Source organism: Pleurodeles waltl, chromosome 1_1 (assembly GCF_031143425.1).
Source record: "Pleurodeles waltl isolate 20211129_DDA chromosome 1_1, aPleWal1.hap1.20221129, whole genome shotgun sequence".
NCBI lineage: Eukaryota > Metazoa > Chordata > Amphibia > Caudata > Salamandridae > Pleurodeles > Pleurodeles waltl.
The window spans coordinates 932984012-933002930 of NC_090436.1; positions in this window are offsets into that span (position 1 = coordinate 932984012).

An 18919-nucleotide genomic window follows, 5' to 3' on the forward strand; every position below is an offset into this window, starting at 1 on the left:
CATGCAGCTGTCTGTGTGCACGACACCTCCATTGCCAAATGGGACTGTTTGATCATGTATTTTCCATCTGAGGGCCATGCTATGGTTATAGCAGTGGCAGGACCATTGTCACACGCATGGCATTTCTGTCTGCCACAGATGTAGGTAACAACTATGTCATCATCATAGCTCACAGACACGCTACTTCCCTGGGATTGTGTGGGTATTGAAAGCTGTTGGGGATTTGCATTACACACCCTGCAATGAACAGAGTTAAATGTGGGTGACATCACAAGACAGACATACTTAAGGAATTGCCATGGCTGTGGACTCATGTGCAGTTGCTTTGTCTACCTGCACATTGACTGCATTGTGACATGCATGTATTGCAAATACTGGTTGGCCTGCCACTGCTGCCATTGTGCACTATTGTCAATCCAGTGAGGGAGAAGTACATGGGCATAGACATAGCGTTCAACACGGACATACTTGTTCTGTGGTCGCAGGATGCATCTGGTGCTGTAGGTTAGTGAGGGATGTGGCAGAGATGGAGCTGAAGCAGTGCAGCCTCATACTGTCAGTGAGGAGCTGTGTGGAGGTGGAACAGACTGCACATGTGTGTGGTAAGGGGCAGTAGGGGCAGTCTGTGACAGAACATGATCTGGAACATGGAATTGCTAGTAGTGTCTTGCCAAATCATGTTCAATCTCCCTTACATGGTCTTGCCCAATGACACAAAGGGGCCAATAGGACAACAGTGGTGCAGCACCTGGGACTTGAGTAATGAAAAGTGAGCGCTGCCTTTGCGTCATTTACCAACGCATATGCAACGCTAATTTACAAATAATTTGTTTGAGGTTAAATTTGTGTTGTTAATGCATCACTCAGTGATGCATGGGTGGCGCTACGCTCTCATTATTCCGGCCCATATGCTGCCCCACATGATGTGTGTCCCTTAGCACACCCCTGACAACACCATGTGTGGACCATCTATAGAAGATGGCACAACATGATATAAGGGGGAGTTGTGTAATAAAAACATGACACTACCCATGTGCTTCACAAGACTTATAACTCAGTTACTCAAGCTTGTCCTGCAAGGCACCCAGCGGCGCTTTGTGATAGAAATGCGGCTCAATTGTAAGTCTGCAATGATCATGCATTGAGTAATTCATAACTGATGTGGCAAAGTTGTCTAATGGTATCAAATGCCCCATATTCATTGCCCCCTGAGGCAGGTAAACCCCCTTTGCTTACTTAATAGCTGGGGCAGGGTCATGTGCGTGAAATGTTGTCAAAGTTGCGCTATGCATACATTGCGCCACTTTGTTGACACAATCCAGGTTAAAATATGACACAAATCGGGCTTAATGTCATTTTCTGGGTCCGCTTCCCACCTGTGTATCATTTTTTCACAGGTGGATAAATATGGCGTCAGGGGCTTAGAGTCATCTTTTGGACGGGAGTGCCTACCTTGCATCTCATTGACACAAGGTGGTTTCACACATCCAAAAAATGACATTAACTCCTATATTTTGATGCTAGACGGGTCTAGCGTCAAAATATAAATATGGAGTTAACTTTGCACTGAATTAGCGTAAAAGAAAACACGCTATATCAGTGCAAACTGAGTATAAAAATTGCCCCAATTTCACTATTTTCTGACAACATGCTTTTGATCTCCAAGACCCAGAGCGGGCTTCAGAAGCTCCTACATTGTTTCAAGGAGTTTTGCCTTGCCTGGGGTCTGGAGAGCAACACTACTAAAACTAAGCTGATGTTGTTTAATCTGCATAAGTTGTTTAGAAATAATATTGTCCTCGGAGGGTCGCCCCTTGAAATTGCAGATTCCTTTACTTATTTGGGGGTTTTGATCAGTGGGAGTATGCCCTAGAAACCTCATGTTAATAAAGCCACTTTAAAGCTTAAACAACTTTCAGGGGTGCTATAAAGAATTTTGTGCATCATGTACCATAGCTATTACATTAGCAATTTGTGTATATGAGGCCAAGGTTTTGGGGTCTATTTTGTATGAGGTGAGTTATGGGGATTTTCCAATATTCAGCTGCTTACCAATGGTGAAAATAAATGTTTCCATAATTTAATCTCTCTCTCTTTTTAAGCACCCCTTTGCCTCCACTTCCCTTAGGTATGGGACTTAGCAGCCTAGCTGATAAAACCAGGTTACGCCTCATTTTGTACTGGTGCCATTTATGGACCACCCCTGAACTTGTGCATTATGCAATAGCTCTTCAGAAAGTAATGGCCATTGACCGATTTCATAAATTCTCCTAGCTTGTGAATATCAGAGAGTCGTGTCAGCTTCTTGGGGCGTCAGGTCTGTAGGAATATGCTGCCACCACCAGCTTTCCATTTATACATTCCCTATAGTCATCTAATGGGCAGCTGTCCCAGAGAGTGACTTTAGAAAGGCTGAGTCCTCTAAACTGGTTAGTGACTTCCTTGGTTTTAAACCTTTGAGCAAGTGTGAGTCATACTGGGATCAGGTGACTATTGTTATAGATAGAAAGTTATACTACCAGTTTAGAATGGGCACTCTCCTGCTGAGTGTCTTTACAACTATTGGTCAGTTGGGGCTTCTGCTGAATGCCCCATCTGCTTCCCTACAGCAGAGAGCATTATGCATGTCTTTTTTGCTTGTCAGGTTATTCCCACCCTTGAAAATGCTGGCTTGCTCCTCTATGCAGACGTCCAGGTGTTAGCCGCCATTCTGTTGCTCTTCGCATCCTAAGAACAGATTGTAGTCCAATATTTGCTACCCCAGTAGCCAAGTTTCTGGGTGTGATATGGATACTTCACAGGAAGGCACTTACTTCCCTCATTGATTAAGCTGAGCACCCTGCCTTAGTTGTGTATTATGCAATGGTTGTATTCCATTGACACTTTTTGTATCTGATTATTCTGTTTCAGCAGGTTTCTAACATTTAACTCTATTGCTACTTGATGCACATTATATGTAACAAGAACCTGTTCTGCTGCAAATGTACTTTGAATTAGTCATTGTGTATTTTATTTGTACTTTTATGTCCTGGTGGCCAAAATAGAGTTATTTTGAATTAATGAAATGGTATATGTAAGCCTGCAGCAAAGCTTGTGTCTCCCACTTGAGTACTTTAACCATGTCTCAAGACTTCCATTACAGAGCATGTATGTGCAACTCTACACTGCCATGTCAACCTGGCAATCCAACTCTTCTGCCAGGACCAAACCTTCCCTTTTTATTCATATAATTCACCCCTAAGGTAGGCCCTACACAACCCAGAGGGTAGGGTGCAATGCATTTAAAAGGCAGGATGAGTATGTTTAAGGTTTACATGTCCTGGCAGTGAAAAACTCCTCATGTCGTTTTTCATTACAGCAAGGCCTATCTCCCCATAGGATAACATTGGGATTACCTTATTACAAATTATAAGTGTCATTCACCATGTTAAAGAGATAAGCATTTCGAGTTTGGTGTCTCTTGAATCACAATTTAAAATCACAACTGATGGTGAAGTTTGATTTTAAATAGTAATTCTAAAAATATGACATTTAGAAAGTTGGCATTTTCTTCCTTTAGCCATTTTGTGCCTACTGCCTGTCTCTGATCACTTGTCTGAGGTGGGTGGCAGCTGGGCTTTGTGTATTTTCCCTAGACAGCCAAACACAATGATATCTTCGGTGTTACTTGATGAGCTTTGATGCACCATCCTGGCAGGATTGGATGGAGGCGCTGGCCACAGCTTCACCTACACCTGAATAAGTTGTGTCCTGTCCCTACTCAAAGGGTAGCATAGTTTCCTGTACTGAGTCTGGAGCCATGGCAGGAAGGGCAGGACCTCTGTGCACTTCAAAGGTTTGTTTTTGAAGCTTCCCCTACTTCATAGGCCTAACTGGGTATAATTACTGGACCTCTGACATTACAAACTCAGTACACTTCTGGACCTGTAAATACTCTGCTAGAAGAAGACTGCTGAGCTGCTGAAGGACTACCATTCTGCTGAACTGCTGCTTTGCCAGAATCCTGCCTTGCTGTACTGCCTTCTGCTTGCTATTCCCCTGCCTCAGTGAGAAGGACTGGACCTGCATCACATGAACCCAGAGTGACTCCAAGGACTACTCAACTGGTCTCCTGATCTGACGTCTCAGGGACATAAAATACTTCCAACCACCCGGCTCCTGCACCTGAACTCTGCTATCTGTGAGTCTGTCCTGCCAGGTGGTGCCACCCCAATCCTAAACCCTTGGAAGTGAACCCAAATAGTCCACATCATTGATGCTGTCTTGTAGTCAAGCCGGAGGCAATGTTGCAGTGCGTAGGGTGCAACAGCATCCAGCACACTTTTCACTGTCTGCTAAACAGACAATGAAAAGTGCTACAGGGCTGACCATGGGGGCCCCTGCACCCCATCTCCACCAGCTTTTACATGGCAGTGTAACCACCATGTAAAAGCTGGTGGAGAGGGGGATCATAATCCCCAGGGTGGCACTGCATGCAGAGCTGCCCTGGCGGATTAGGACTGCCAGCACTCTCAGTGGAGTTAAACTGGTGGTGCTGGTGGTCTCACCATGGCTGCACCGATGCGGTCATAATGTGGCGGTCTGGCCACAGCCAAAGCAGTCGGACAACTGCTTTGGCAGCGGCCAAACCGCCACCACAAGTCTGGCAGTCCCAGAAGCGCCAGACTCATAATGACGGCCTAGGTGTCTCAGGCACCAATGAAAAAAACATCAATTTTGAGCTACTGCACTTAAAAGGCACAGAACGATTTATTAACACATGAGTGATTAGAAATCCTTTGGATATTTTCTTGTGCACCAACTACATGGTAACACAAAGCTCTTATCCTTTTTAGGGTCAAGAGGCTTTTAACCACGCTCATGTCACGCCTGTCATTTTCGTTAGTTTGTGGGCTTGTGTTTTAACCCCTTTGCTGCCAGGCCTTTTCCCCCACAGGTGCAAGCCTTTTTTTGGCTATTTGGGGCAGTTCGCACTTAGGCCCTCATAACTTTTTATCCACATAAGCTCCAAATAAGCTACCCACACCAAATTTGTGTCCTTTTTTCCAACATCCTAGGCATTCTAGAGGTACCCAGACTTTGTGGGTTCCCTTGAAGGAGACCAAGAAATTAGCCAAAATATTGTGAAAATTTCATTTTTGTCAAAGAAATTGGAAAAAAAAGGGCTGCAGAAGAAGGCTTGTGTTTTTTTTCCTGAAAATGGCATCAAAAAAGGGTTTGCAGAGCTAAAATCACCAGCTTCACAGCTTTCAGGAATAGGCAGACTTGAATCAGAAAACCCAATTTTTCAACACAATTTTGGCATTTTACTGGGACATACCCCATTTTTACAATTTTTTGTGCTTTCAGCTTCCTTCCAGTTAGTGACAGAAATAGGTAAGAAACCAATGCTGGGTCCCGGAAAGCTAAACATTTCTGAAAAGTAGGCAAAATTCTGAATTTAGCAAGGGGTCATTTGTGCAGATCCTACAAGTGTTTCCTACAGAAAATAACAGCTGAAATAAAAGAATATTGACATTGAGGTGAAAAAAACCAGCCATTTTTCTCCACGTTTTACTCTGTAACTTTGTCCAGCAATGTCAGATTTTTGAAAGCAATATACCGTTACGTCTGCTGGACTTTCCTGGTTGCGGGGATATATAGGGCTTGTAGGTTCATCAAGAACCCTAGGTACCCAGAGCCAATAAATCAGCTGCACCTTGCAATGGGTTTTCATTCTATACCAGGTAGACAGCAATTAATTTGCTGAAATATAAAAAGTGAAATATAGGTATCAAGAAAACCTTTGTATTTCCGAAATGGGCACAAAATAAGGTGTTGAGAAGCAGTGGTTATTTGTACATCTCTGAATTCCGGGGTGCCCATACTACCATGTGAATTACAGGGCACTTCTCAAATAGATGTATTTTTTGCACACTGTCCTACATTTGGAAGGAAGAAATGTAGAGAAAGACAAGGGACAATAACACTTGTTTTGCTATTCTATGTTCCCCCAAGTCTCCCAATATAAATGGTACCTCACTTGCGTGGTTATGCCTACTGCTCGCAACAGGGAACACAAAATGGACACATCACATTTTCACAAAGAAAACAGAGGTGTTTTTTGCAAAATGCCTACCTGTGGATTTTGGCCTGTAGCTTAGCCGGCACCTAGGGAAACGTACCAAACCTGTGTATTTTTGAAAAATAGAGACCTAGGAGAATCCAACATTGGGTTGACTTGTGGGGCTCTGGCCAGGTTCTGTTACCCAGAATCCTTTGCAAACCTCAAAATTTGGCCAAAAAAACATGTTTTCCTCACATTTCGGTGACAGAAAGCTCAGGAATCTGAGAGGAACCACAAATTTCCTTCTACTCAGCGTTTCCCCAAGTCTCCCGATAAAAATGGTACCTCACTTGTGTGGGTAGGCCTAGCAACAGTGAAAGGAAATGCCCCAAAACGCAGCATGGACACATCACATTTTGACAAATAAAACAGAGCTGTTTTTTTCAAAGTGCCTAGCTGTGGATTTTGGCCTCTACTCAGCCAGCCCCTGGGGAAACCTAGCAAACCCACACATTTTTTAAAGGTAGACACCTAGAGGAATCCAAGATGGGGTGACTTGTGGGGCTCTGACCAGGTGCTGTTACCCAGAATCCTTTGCAAACCTCAAAATATGGCCAACAAAACACTTTTTTCTCTCATTTCGGTGACAGAAAGTTCTGGAATCTGAGAGGAGCCACAAATTTCCTTCCACCCAGCGTTCCCCTAAGTCTCCCAATAAAAATGGTACCTCACTTGTGTGGGTAGGCCTAGTGCCCACGAAAGAAAATGCCCCAAAACACAACGTGGACCCATCACATTTACACAAAGTAAACAGAGCTGTTTTTTACAAAGTGCCTAGCTGTGGATTTTGGCCTCTAACTCAGCCGGCACCTAGGAAAACCTACCAAACCTGTGCATTTTTGAAAACTAGAGACCTAGGGGAATCCAAGATGGGGTGATTTGTGGGGTTCTCACCAGGTTCTGTTACCCAGAATCCTTTGCAAACCTCAAAATTTGGCCAAAAAACACTTTGTCCTCTCATTTCGGTGACAGAAAGTTCTGGAATCTGAGAGGAGCCACAAATTTCCTTCCACCCAGCGTGCCCCCAAGTCTCCCGATGCAAATGGTACCTCACTTGTGTGGGTAGGCCTAGCGCCCGCGAAAGGAAATGCCCCAAAACACAACGTGGACCCATCACATTTTCTCAAAGAAAACAGAGGTGTTTTTTGCAAAATGCCTACCTATGGATTTTGGCCTGTAGCTCAGCCGGCACCTATGGAAACATACCAAACCTGTGTATTTTTGAAAAATAGAGACCTAGGAGAATCCAAGATGGGGTGACTTGTGGGGCTCTGACCAGGTTCTGTTACCCAGAATCCTTTGCACCTTAAAATTTAGCCCCCAAAAAAATTGTTTCTCTCATTTCAGTGACAGAAAGCTCTGGAATCTGAGAGGAGCCACAAATTTCCTTCCACCCAGCGTTCCCCCAAGTCCCCCAATAAAAATGATACCTCACTTGTGTGGGTAGGCCTAGCGCCCGCGAAAGGAAATGCCCAAAACATAATGTGGACACATCACATTTTGACAAAGAAAACAGAACTGTTTTTTACAAAGTGCCTAGCTGTGGATTTTGGCCTCTAGCTCAGCCAGCCCCTGGGGAAACCTACCAAACCCACACATTTTTGAAAAGTAGAAACCCAGAGGAATCTAGGATGGGGTGACTTCTGGGGCTCTGACCAGGTTCTGTTACCCAGAATCCTTTGCAAACCTCATAATTTGGCAAAAAAAACACTTTTTCCTCTCATTTCGGTGACAGAAAGTTCTTGAATCTGAGAGGAGCCACAAATTTCCTTCCACCCAGCGTTCCCCTAAGTCTCCCAATAGATATGGTACATCACTTGTGTGGGTAGGCCTAGTGCCCACGTACGAAAATGCACCAAAGCACAACGTGGACCCATCACATTTTCACAAAGTAAACAGAGCTGTTTTTTAGAAAGTGCCTAGCTGTAGATTTTGGCCTCTAACTCAGCCGGCACCTAGGGAAACATACCAAACCTGTGCATTTGTGAAAAGTAGAGACCTAGGAGAATCCAAGATGGGGTGACTTGTGGGGCTCTGACCAGGTCCTGTTACCCAGAATCCTTTACAAACCTTAAAATTTGGCCCAAAAAACAATTTTTCCTCTCATTTCGGTGACAGAAAGTTTTGGGACAAAACACTTTTTTCTCTCATGGGGTGACATGTGGGGCTCTCACCAGGTTCTGTTGCCCAGAATCCTTTGCAAACCTCACAAATTTGGCCCAAAAAACACTTTTGCCTCTCATTTTGATGACAGAAAGTTCTGGAATCTGAGAGGAGCCACAAATTTCCTTCCACCCAGCGTTCTCCCAAGTCCCCTGATAAAAATGCCAGCCCCTGGGGAAACCTAGCAAACCCACACATTTTTTAAAGGTAGACACCTAGAGGAATCCAAGATGGGGTGACTTGTGGGGCTCTGACCAGGTGCTGTTACCCAGAATCCTTTGCAAACCTCAAAATATGGCCAACAAAACACTTTTTTCTCTCATTTCGGTGACAGAAAGTTCTGGAATCTGAGAGGAGCAACAAATTTCCTTCCACCCAGCGTTCCCCTAAGTCTCCCAATAAAAATGGTACCTCACTTGTGTGGGTAGGCCTAGTGCCCACGAAAGAAAATGCCCCAAAACACAACGTGGACCCATCACATTTACACAAAGTAAACAGAGCTGTTTTTTACAAAGTGCCTAGCTGTGGATTTTGGCCTCTAACTCAGCCGGCACCTAGGAAAACCTACCAAACCTGTGCATTTTTGAAAACTAGAGACCTAGGGGAATCCAAGATGGGGTGATTTGTGGGGTTCTCACCAGGTTCTGTTACCCAGAATCCTTTGCAAACCTCAAAATGTGGCCAAAAAACACTTTGTCCTCTCATTTCGGTGACAGAAAGTTCTGGAATCTGAGAGGAGCCACAAATTTCCTTCCACCCAGCGTGCCCCCAAGTCTCCAGATGCAAATGGTACCTCACTTGTGTGGGTAGGCCTAGCGCCCGCGAAAGGAAATGCCCCAAAACACAACGTGGACCCATCACATTTTCTCAAAGAAAACAGAGTTGTTTTTTGCAAAATGCCTACCTATGGATTTTGGCCTGTAGCTCAGCCGGCACCTATGGAAACATACCAAACCTGTGTATTTTTGAAAAATAGAGACCTAGGAGAATCCAAGATGGGGTGACTTGTGGGGCTCTGACCAGGTTCTGTTACCCAGAATCCTTTGCACCTTAAAATTTGGCCCCCCAAAAAATTGTTTTCCTCACATTTCGGTGACAGAAAGCTCTGGAATCTGAGAGGAACCACAAATTTCCTTCTACTCAGCGTTTCCCCAAGTCTCCCGATAAAAATGGTACCTCACTTGTGTGGGTAGGCCTAGCGACAGTGAAAGGAAATGCCCCAAAACGCAGCATGGACACATCACATTTTGACAAATAAAACAGAGCTGTTTTTTTCAAAGTGCCTAGCTGTGGATTTTGGCCTCTACTCAGCCAGCCCCTGGGGAAACCTAGCAAACCCACACATTTTTTAAAGGTAGACACCTAGAGGAATCCAAGATGGGGTGACTTGTGGGGCTCTGACCAGGTGCTGTTACCCAGAATCCTTGGCAAACCTCAAAATATGGCAAACAAAACACTTTTTTCTCTCATTTCGGTGACAGAAAGTTCTGGAATCTGAGAGGAGCCACAAATTTCCTTCCACCCAGCGTTCCCCTAAGTCTCCCAATAAAAATGGTACCTCACTTGTGTGGGTAGGCCTAGTGCCCACGAAAGAAAATGCCCCAAAACACAACGTGGACCCATCACATTTACACAAAGTAAACAGAGCTGTTTTTTACAAAGTGCCTAGCTGTGGATTTTGGCCTCTAACTCAGCCGGCACCGAGGAAAACCTACCAAACCTGTGCATTTTTGAAAACTAGAGACCTAGGGGAATCCAAGATGGGGTGATTTGTGGGGTTCTCACCAGGTTCTGTTACCCAGAATCCTTTGCAAACCTCAAAATTTGGCCAAAAAACACTTTGTCCTCTCATTTCGGTGACAGAAAGTTCTGGAATCTGAGAGGAGCCACAAATTTCCTTCCACCCAGCGTGCCCCCAAGTCTCCCGATGCAAATGGTACCTCACTTGTGTGGGTAGGCCTAGCGCCCGCGAAAGGAAATGCCCCAAAACACAACGTGGACCCATCACATTTTCTCAAAGAAAACAGAGGTGTTTTTTGCAAAATGCCTACCTATGGATTTTGGCCTGTAGCTCAGCCGGCACCTTTGGAAACATACCAAACCTGTGTATTTTTTAAAAATAGAGACCTAGGAGAATCCAAGATGGGGTGACTTGTGGGGCTCTGACCAGGTTCTGTTACCCAGAATCCTTTGCACCTTAAAATTTAGCCCCCAAAAAAATTGTTTCTCTCATTTCAGTGACAGAAAGCTCTGGAATCTGAGAGGAGCCACAAATTTCCTTCCACCCAGCGTTCCCCCAAGTCCCCCAATAAAAATGATACCTCACTTGTGTGGGTAGGCCTAGCGCCCGCGAAAGGAAATGCCCAAAACATAATGTGGACACATCACATTTTGACAAAGAAAACAGAACTGTTTTTTACAAAGTGCCTAGCTGTGGATTTTGGCCTCTAGCTCAGCCAGCCCCTGGGGAAACCTACCAAACCCACACATTTTTGAAAAGTAGAAACCCAGAGAAATCTAGGATGGGGTGACTTCTGGGGCTCTGACCAGGTTCTGTTACCCAGAATCCTTTGCAAACCTCATAATTTGGCAAAAAAAACACTTTTTCCTCTCATTTCGGTGACAGAAAGTTCTTGAATCTGAGAGGAGCCACAAATTTCCTTCCACCCAGCGTTCCCCTAAGTCTCCCAATAGATATGGTACATCACTTGTGTGGGTAGGCCTAGTGCCCACGTACGAAAATGCACCAAAGCACAACGTGGACCCATCACATTTTCACAAAGTAAACAGAGCTGTTTTTTAGAAAGTGCCTAGCTGTAGATTTTGGCCTCTAACTCAGCCGGCACCTAGGGAAACATACCAAACCTGTGCATTTGTGAAAAGTAGAGACCTAGGAGAATCCAAGATGGGGTGACTTGTGGGGCTCTGACCAGGTCCTGTTACCCAGAATCCTTTACAAACCTTAAAATTTGGCCCAAAAAACAATTTTTCCTCTCATTTCGGTGACAGAAAGTTTTGGGACAAAACACTTTTTTCTCTCATGGGGTGACATGTGGGGCTCTCACCAGGTTCTGCTGCCCAGAATCCTTTGCAAACCTCACAAATTTGGCCCAAAAAACACTTTTGCCTCTCATTTTGATGACAGAAAGTTCTGGAATCTGAGAGGAGCCACAAATGTCCTTCCACCCAGCGTTCTCCCAAGTCCCCTGATAAAAATGCCAGCCCCTGGGGAAACCTAGCAAACCCACACATTTTTTAAAGGTAGACACCTAGAGGAATCCAAGATGGGGTGACTTGTGGGGCTCTGACCAGGTGCTGTTACCCAGAATCCTTTGCAAACCTCAAAATATGGCCAACAAAACACTTTTTTCTCTCATTTCGGTGACAGAAAGTTCTGGAATCTGAGAGGAGCCACAAATTTCCTTCCACCCAGCGTTCCCCTAAGTCTCCCAATAAAAATGGTACCTCACTTGTGTGGGTAGGCCTAGTGCCCACGAAAGAAAATGCCCCAAAACACAACGTGGACCCATCACATTTACACAAAGTAAACAGAGCTGTTTTTTACAAAGTGCCTAGCTGTGGATTTTGGCCTCTAACTCAGCCGGCACCTAGGAAAACCTACCAAACCTGTGCATTTTTGAAAACTAGAGACCTAGGGGAATCCAGGATGGGGTGATTTGTGGGGTTCTCACCAGGTTCTGTTACCCAGAATCCTTTGCAAACCTCCAAATTTGGCCAAAAAACACTTTGTCCTCTCATTTCGGTGACAGAAAGTTCTGGAATCTGAGAGGAGCCACAAATTTCCTTCCACCCAGCGTGCCCCCAAGTCTCCCGATGCAAATGGTACCTCACTTGTGTGGGTAGGCCTAGCGCCCGCGAAAGGAAATGCCCCAAAACACAACGTGGACCCATCACATTTTCTCAAAGAAAACAGAGGTGTTTTTTGCAAAATGCCTACCTATGGATTTTGGCCTGTAGCTCAGCCGGCACCTATGGAAACATACCAAACCTGTGTATTTTTGAAAAATAGAGACCTAGGAGAATCCAAGATGGGGTGACTTGTGGGGCTCTGACCAGGTTCTGTTACCCAGAATCCTTTGCACCTTAAAATTTGGCCCCCAAAAAAATTGTTTCTCTCATTTCAGTGACAGAAAGCTCTGGAATCTGAGAGGAGCCACAAATTTCCTTCCACCCAGCGTTCCCCCAAGTCCCCCAATAAAAATGATACCTCACTTGTGTGGGTAGGCCTAGCGCCCGTGAAAGGAAATGCCCAAAACATAATGTGGACACATCACATTTTGACAAAGAAAACAGAACTGTTTTTTACAAAGTGCCTAGCTCTGGATTTTGGCCTCTAGCTCAGCCAGCCCCTGGGGAAACCTACCAAACCCACACATTTTTGAAAAGTAGAAACCCAGAGGAATCTAGGATGGGGTGACTTCTGGGGCTCTGACGAGGTTCTGTTACCCAGAATCCTTTGCAAACCTCATAATTTGGCAAAAAAAACACTTTTTCCTCTCATTTCGGTGACAGAAAGTTCTGGAATCTGAGAGGAGCCACAAATTTCCTTCCACCCAGCGTTCCCCTAAGTCTCCCAATAGATATGGTACATCACTTGTGTGGGTAGGCCTAGTGCCCACGTACGAAAATGCACCAAAGCACAACGTGGACCCATCACATTTTCACAAAGTAAACAGAGCTGTTTTTTAGAAAGTGCCTAGCTGTAGATTTTGGCCTCTAACTCAGCCGGCACCTATGGAAACATACCAAACCTGTGCATTTGTGAAAAGTAGAGACCTAGGAGAATCCAAGATGGGGTGACTTGTGGGGCTCTGACCAGGTCCTGTTACCCAGAATCCTTTACAAACCTTAAAATTTGGCCCAAAAAACAATTTTTCCTCTCATTTCAGTGACAGAAAGTTTTGGAATCTGAGAGGAGCCACAAATTCCCTTCCACCCAGCGTTCCCCCAAGTCTCCCGATAAAAATGATACCTCACTTGTGTGGGTAGGCCTAGTGCCCGCAACAGGAAATGCCCCAAAACACAACATGGACACATCACATTTTTCCACAGAAAACAGAGGCTTTTTTGGCAGAGTGCCTACCTGTGGATTTTGGCCTGTAGCTCAGCCGGCACCTAGGGAAACCTACCAAACCTGTGCATTTTAAAAAACTAGAGACCTAGGGCAATCCAAGGTGGGGTGACATGTGGGGCTCTCACAGGTTCTGTTTCCCAGAATCCTTTGCAAACCTCACAAATTTGGCCCAAAAAACACTTTTGCCTCTCATTTTGATGACAGAAAGTTCTGGAATCTGAGAGGAGCCACAAATTTCCTTCCACCCAGCGTTCTCCCAAGTCCCCTGATAAAAATGGTACCTCACTTGTGTGGGTAGGCCTAGCACCCACGAAAGGAAATGCCCAAAACACAACGTGGACACATCACATTTTTCCACAGAAAACAGAGGTGTTTTTTGCAAAGTGCTTACCTGTGGATTTTGGCCTCTAGCTCAGCCGGCACCCAGGAAAACCTACCAGACCTGTGCATTTTTGAAAACTAGAGACCTAAAGAAATCCAAGATGGGGTGACTTTTGGGGCTCTCACCAGGTTCTGTTACCCAGAATCCTTTGCAAACCTCAAAATTTGGCTACAAAAAACTATTTTTCCTCACATTTCGATGACAGAAAGTTCTGGAATCTGAGAGGAGCCACAAATTTCCTTCCACCCAGCGTTCCCCTAAGTCTCCCAATAAAAATGGTACCTCACTTGTGTGGGTAGGCCTAGTGCCCACGAAAGAAAATGCCCCAAAACACAACGTGGACCCATCACATTTTCAAAAAGAAAACAGAGGTGTTTTTTGCAAAGTGCCTACCTGTGGATTTTGGCCTGTAGCTCAGCCGGCACCTAGGGAACCCTACCAAACCTGTGTATTTTTGAAAACTAGGACCTAGGGGAATCCAAGATGGGGTGACTTGTGGGGCTCTCATCAGGTTCTGTTACCCAGAATCCTTTGCAAACCTCAAACTATGGCCAAAAAAACACTTTTCCTCTCATTTCGGTGACAGAAAGTTCTGGAATCTGAGAGGAGCCACAAATTTTCTTCCACTCAGCGTTCCCCCAAGTCTCCCGAAAGAAATGATACCTCACTTGTGAGGGTAGGCCTAGTGCCCATGACAGGAAAAGGCCAAAAACTTGTAGAGATTGACGGGATAGCACAGCGAGTTGCTAAGCACATATTCTTCTTTTATACATCTTTAGGCTGACTCTGCTTTGGGGACACACACAAGTGAGGTGTCATTTTACTTGGGAGACTGAGGCAAACGCTGGGGAGTAGGAATTTTGTGCTGCAGCGGTGATCCTACTTAGAAAAGTTTGGAAAATATGTTTTTTTAAGCAAATTTTGAGGTGAGTCTGGGTAAGAAAATGTTGGGGGATCCACACAAGCCAGACCTCCCTGGACTCCTTGGGTTGTCTAGTTTAAAAAAATGTCTGGGTTTGGTAGGTTTCCCTAGATGAAGGCCACACAGGACCAATAACATAGGTGCCCCCCCCAAACACAGGTAGTTTTGCAATATATCATTTTGATGTGTCCACGTACGTCCGTGATGTGCCAAACACTAAAATTGTGAAAAGAAATACACTTAGGTTATGTGAAAAAGACCTCTCACCCATCAACCAAATTGGTGGCATGCTTCATCATTGGGTTCCCACCTAAGACACCTAGCGTGTCACAAGTGTGCTGCGACTCCTGATTACAGCGGAGCAGGTTTTGTCATTTGTACCACACATACTGGTTGGATTTGGCACGAGGGTGAGTGATGGTTCAGTAGATCAAATTTTATTAACAAGAGATTTCACAAAAGTGAAATGCACTGTTAATAACTTAAAGGCCAAAAAACTGAACCAATGACTCACAGCTCGTGAGCTGTAAAGCAGCGTCAAGGCACTAACCATTTTACAGTCCATTCACACACCTTTCATACATGACATGCACAAGACCATTCACGCCGCCAGCCACAGGCCCAGCACATTACAACACTCGCATCAACAGGCAGCACCACTCAAGGGCCAATCACTTACATACGCCCACAGGCCTGATACAGCAGTCACACTAGCTGATGGGAGTGTGTGGACTGACGTTTGGCTGGCACCGTTAGCCAAGCGCCACTCCAAGCCCACCGCCAGCCAAGCGCCATCTCACCCACAACGCCAGCCAAACGCCACCCCACGCACACCGCCATCACTTTTTTTGTTTCTGAACAACAAAGAAACCACTAACTAATGATATAATAAGTACAAAACTACAAACACAAAAGTTCCAACTAAATACGTGACAGTAATGCCAACCGTGAAACTGAACATATGAAAATATAAAATAGGCAGTTTATGCTCACGGTATTTCCCCCCAATTTATTTTTGTGTGGTAACTTCTAAAACAGCTGGCCACACACAGCCCAGGCTTTGAAGGGCAATCGGGACAGTACATCCGTCTCTCCCTCCGGATACCTCTTCGGGCACATACTCTACATTTCTTAGTGGGCAAGTCTTTTTTGGGAGTGGGAGGAATGTGATCTGGAAAGTGGCGATCTTTCAATCTAGCCACATCCTCCACCACTGCTACTCTAGGAACTCTTGCCTGTTCCACCACAATAAGGCTCTCCATCACCGACTCCTGAAATGTAACAAATTTGATCCTTGACTCAGATGAACAATCCTTGAACACGATAAAAGCATTAAAAGTTGCCAAATGAAATAAATGTAGGGCCAACTTTTTATACCACACGTAAGACTTACGAAGAGCAGTGTAAGGTTCCAACCTCTGATCTACTCTATCAACACCACCCATGTGCCTATTGTAGTCCAAAATGCACTCAGGTTTGCGCACTTCGTCAACCTGACCCCAAACAGTCACAGGGGAAGTACTCTCATCATGGATGGTAGATAGCATGTACACGTCCCTCCTGTCTGAAAATTTCAGAGCTAGCAGCTCATTATTCTGCAAGGCACTGCACTGTCCCCTCTCAAGTTTTTTACAGACAAGCTCCCTTGGATAGCCTTTCCTGTTAGAACGGATTGTTCCACAAGCAACAGTGCCCACTCTAAACAACTCCTTGAACAACTACTCCAGTGTAGAAATTATCTATGTACAAATGGTGACCTTTGTTAAACAGTCATCTACAAAGTTCCCACACAATTTTTTCGCTAACTCCAAAAGTGGCTGGACAACCAGGAGGATCAATACTGGAATCCCTACCAGTGTAGTCCCAGAAATTATACACGTATCCTGTACTGCTTTCTGACAGCATATACAATTTAATCCCATACCGTGTCCTCTTACTAGGAATGTGCTGCTTAAAAACTAAACACCCCTTGAAAAGGACCAAAGACTCTTCCACACTTATCTCTTTGCCTGGAACATAGACCTCTGAAAACCTATTTACAAAATGATCAAGGACAGGCCTTATCTTAAAAAGACGGTCACAATCAGGGTGATCTCGTGGCAAGACTAAAGCATTGTCTACAAAATGCAGCATACAAAGAAGAAGCAAATAGCGATTACGTGTCATCGTTGCAGGAAATATAGCCGTTACCATCAAGGGACTAGTAGACCAATAAGAATCCAGTGACAGCTTCCTTATCAACCCCATCAAAATAGTCAAACCTAAGAACTTTTTCATCTCTTCCAGATATGTGGGAACTCACTGAGTAGCTCTAGACTGAGGCCTAAGTCTGGCAGTGTTGTCCCTCAAATATTGCTCTGCATACAAATTAGTCTGCTCAACAATCTCTTCCAAAAATACATTGTCCATAAACAAGTGAAAGAAATGGACAGGCAAAAAGTTTTCCGTATTGACTCTACACACTGGGAGACCAGTAAATGCAGGTAACTGTGGCTGCTCCATGTTTGGGGCAATCCAGGTGTCAGGTCTTCTAATGGAAAACCCTTCAGACCCAGGCTGCTGCACTCTTGGCACATCAATGTCCTCCTCTAAAACAGGCCTTTCATCTGCACTGAGAGTGGCTTCCTCATCAGAAGAATTCTCTCGGACAGAAAACTCACTGCCAGAATCTCTCACTTCCTCTTCTGCCTCAGATGCAGAGTCAGTCTCATAATCATTTTCTTAAGACGACTCAAAAAGCATGCCAACAACCTGCTGAGCAGTCACTCTGTGGCTAGCCATGATCCTCACTAACAACAAATGGATTGCCAACAACAACCAGCACTAAAATAAGTAATAAACAAAGTGTAGCTTTATCACAAAGTTATGTATTAAAAAACTATACCACTCACTTGCCTGAAAAAGCTACTCACCAGCAACTACTCTGCACAGACACAGCAATCACCAATGGTATCCCACTAAAAAGAAAAAAGAAAATTATACATATGACAACACAGCTATCATTATGCTCAAATCTAAGGACAATTTCACACACAAAACTGCATTTAGTACACCACCTACAAACATGTAATTCATGCATGTCAACAATACTCCTTTTTAGTAAATTGCTTTTACTTACCTAAAACATGCAACTATGCAAACCGCAGGACAACTACTGCCAAAACCACAAGGATCCACAGCAAAGGAAGCAAAAGCTTTGATCTAGAACAAAAAGAAGAAATAAACTGTTATAATCACAAATACAAATACTTCGCCAGTTGACAAACACCCCGCCACCAAGAACTTAGAAATTGTCCCTGGTGCCTAAGTGGCTTCTGCCCCCCTTGGGGGCAGATGGGCCTAAAAAAAATAGGCCGATCTGCCCCCAAGTGGGGCAGAAATGGCCAACAGCTCTCTACCCTGTTTGGTAGGGCGAACCTTGCCCAAGGAGGTGAAAGGGGGCGCCCCAGCACAAAAAAACCAGGGGGAGCAAAAAAATAAATCCCTTCACGTCTTGGTGGCTTCTACCCTCTTGGGGGCAGATAGGCTTAAAAGAAATAGCCCGATCTGCCCCCAAGGGGAGCAGAAATGGCCATCAGTAATGTGCCCCACTTTGGGGAGTGACGCTTGCCAAAGGGGCCGCCCCCCCACACAAAACACACACACACACAAGATCCCTGGTGCCTAAGTGGATTCTGTCCCCCTTGGGGGCAGATAGGCCTAAAACAAATTGCCCGATCTGCCTCCAAGGGGGGCAGAAATGGCCAACAGCTCTGTGCCCCCTTCTGGGGGGCGACCCTCGCCAAAGGGGGCACCCCCATCACAAAACAAAAAAAGAGGAACAAAAAAAAATCTCTGGCGTATTGGTGGTTTCTGCCCCCCTTGGGGGCAGAAATGGCCAATTCTAATTTTCCCCCCTTCGGGGGGGTGACCCTTGCCCAAGGGCTGCCCCCAAACACACAAAACACACACATACCGCACAATCCTTGGCGCCTAGTGGAGTTCAACCCCCCTGGGGGCAAGATCGGCCAAAAACATGGCTGATATAGCCCCGGGGGGGCAAAACATATAAAAAATAATTGCCCCCGGGGCAGCGACCCTAGAGAATTGCTGCCCAAAAACATAGGTAAATTACAATCCCTGGTAGTCTAGTGGTTTTCGACCCCCCCCCCCCCCCCAGGGGCAGATTGGCCGAAAAAACAGCCGATCTGCCCCCAGGGGGGGCCAAAATAGGATTATTTATTGCCCCCAAGGGCAGCGCCCCTTGCCTAA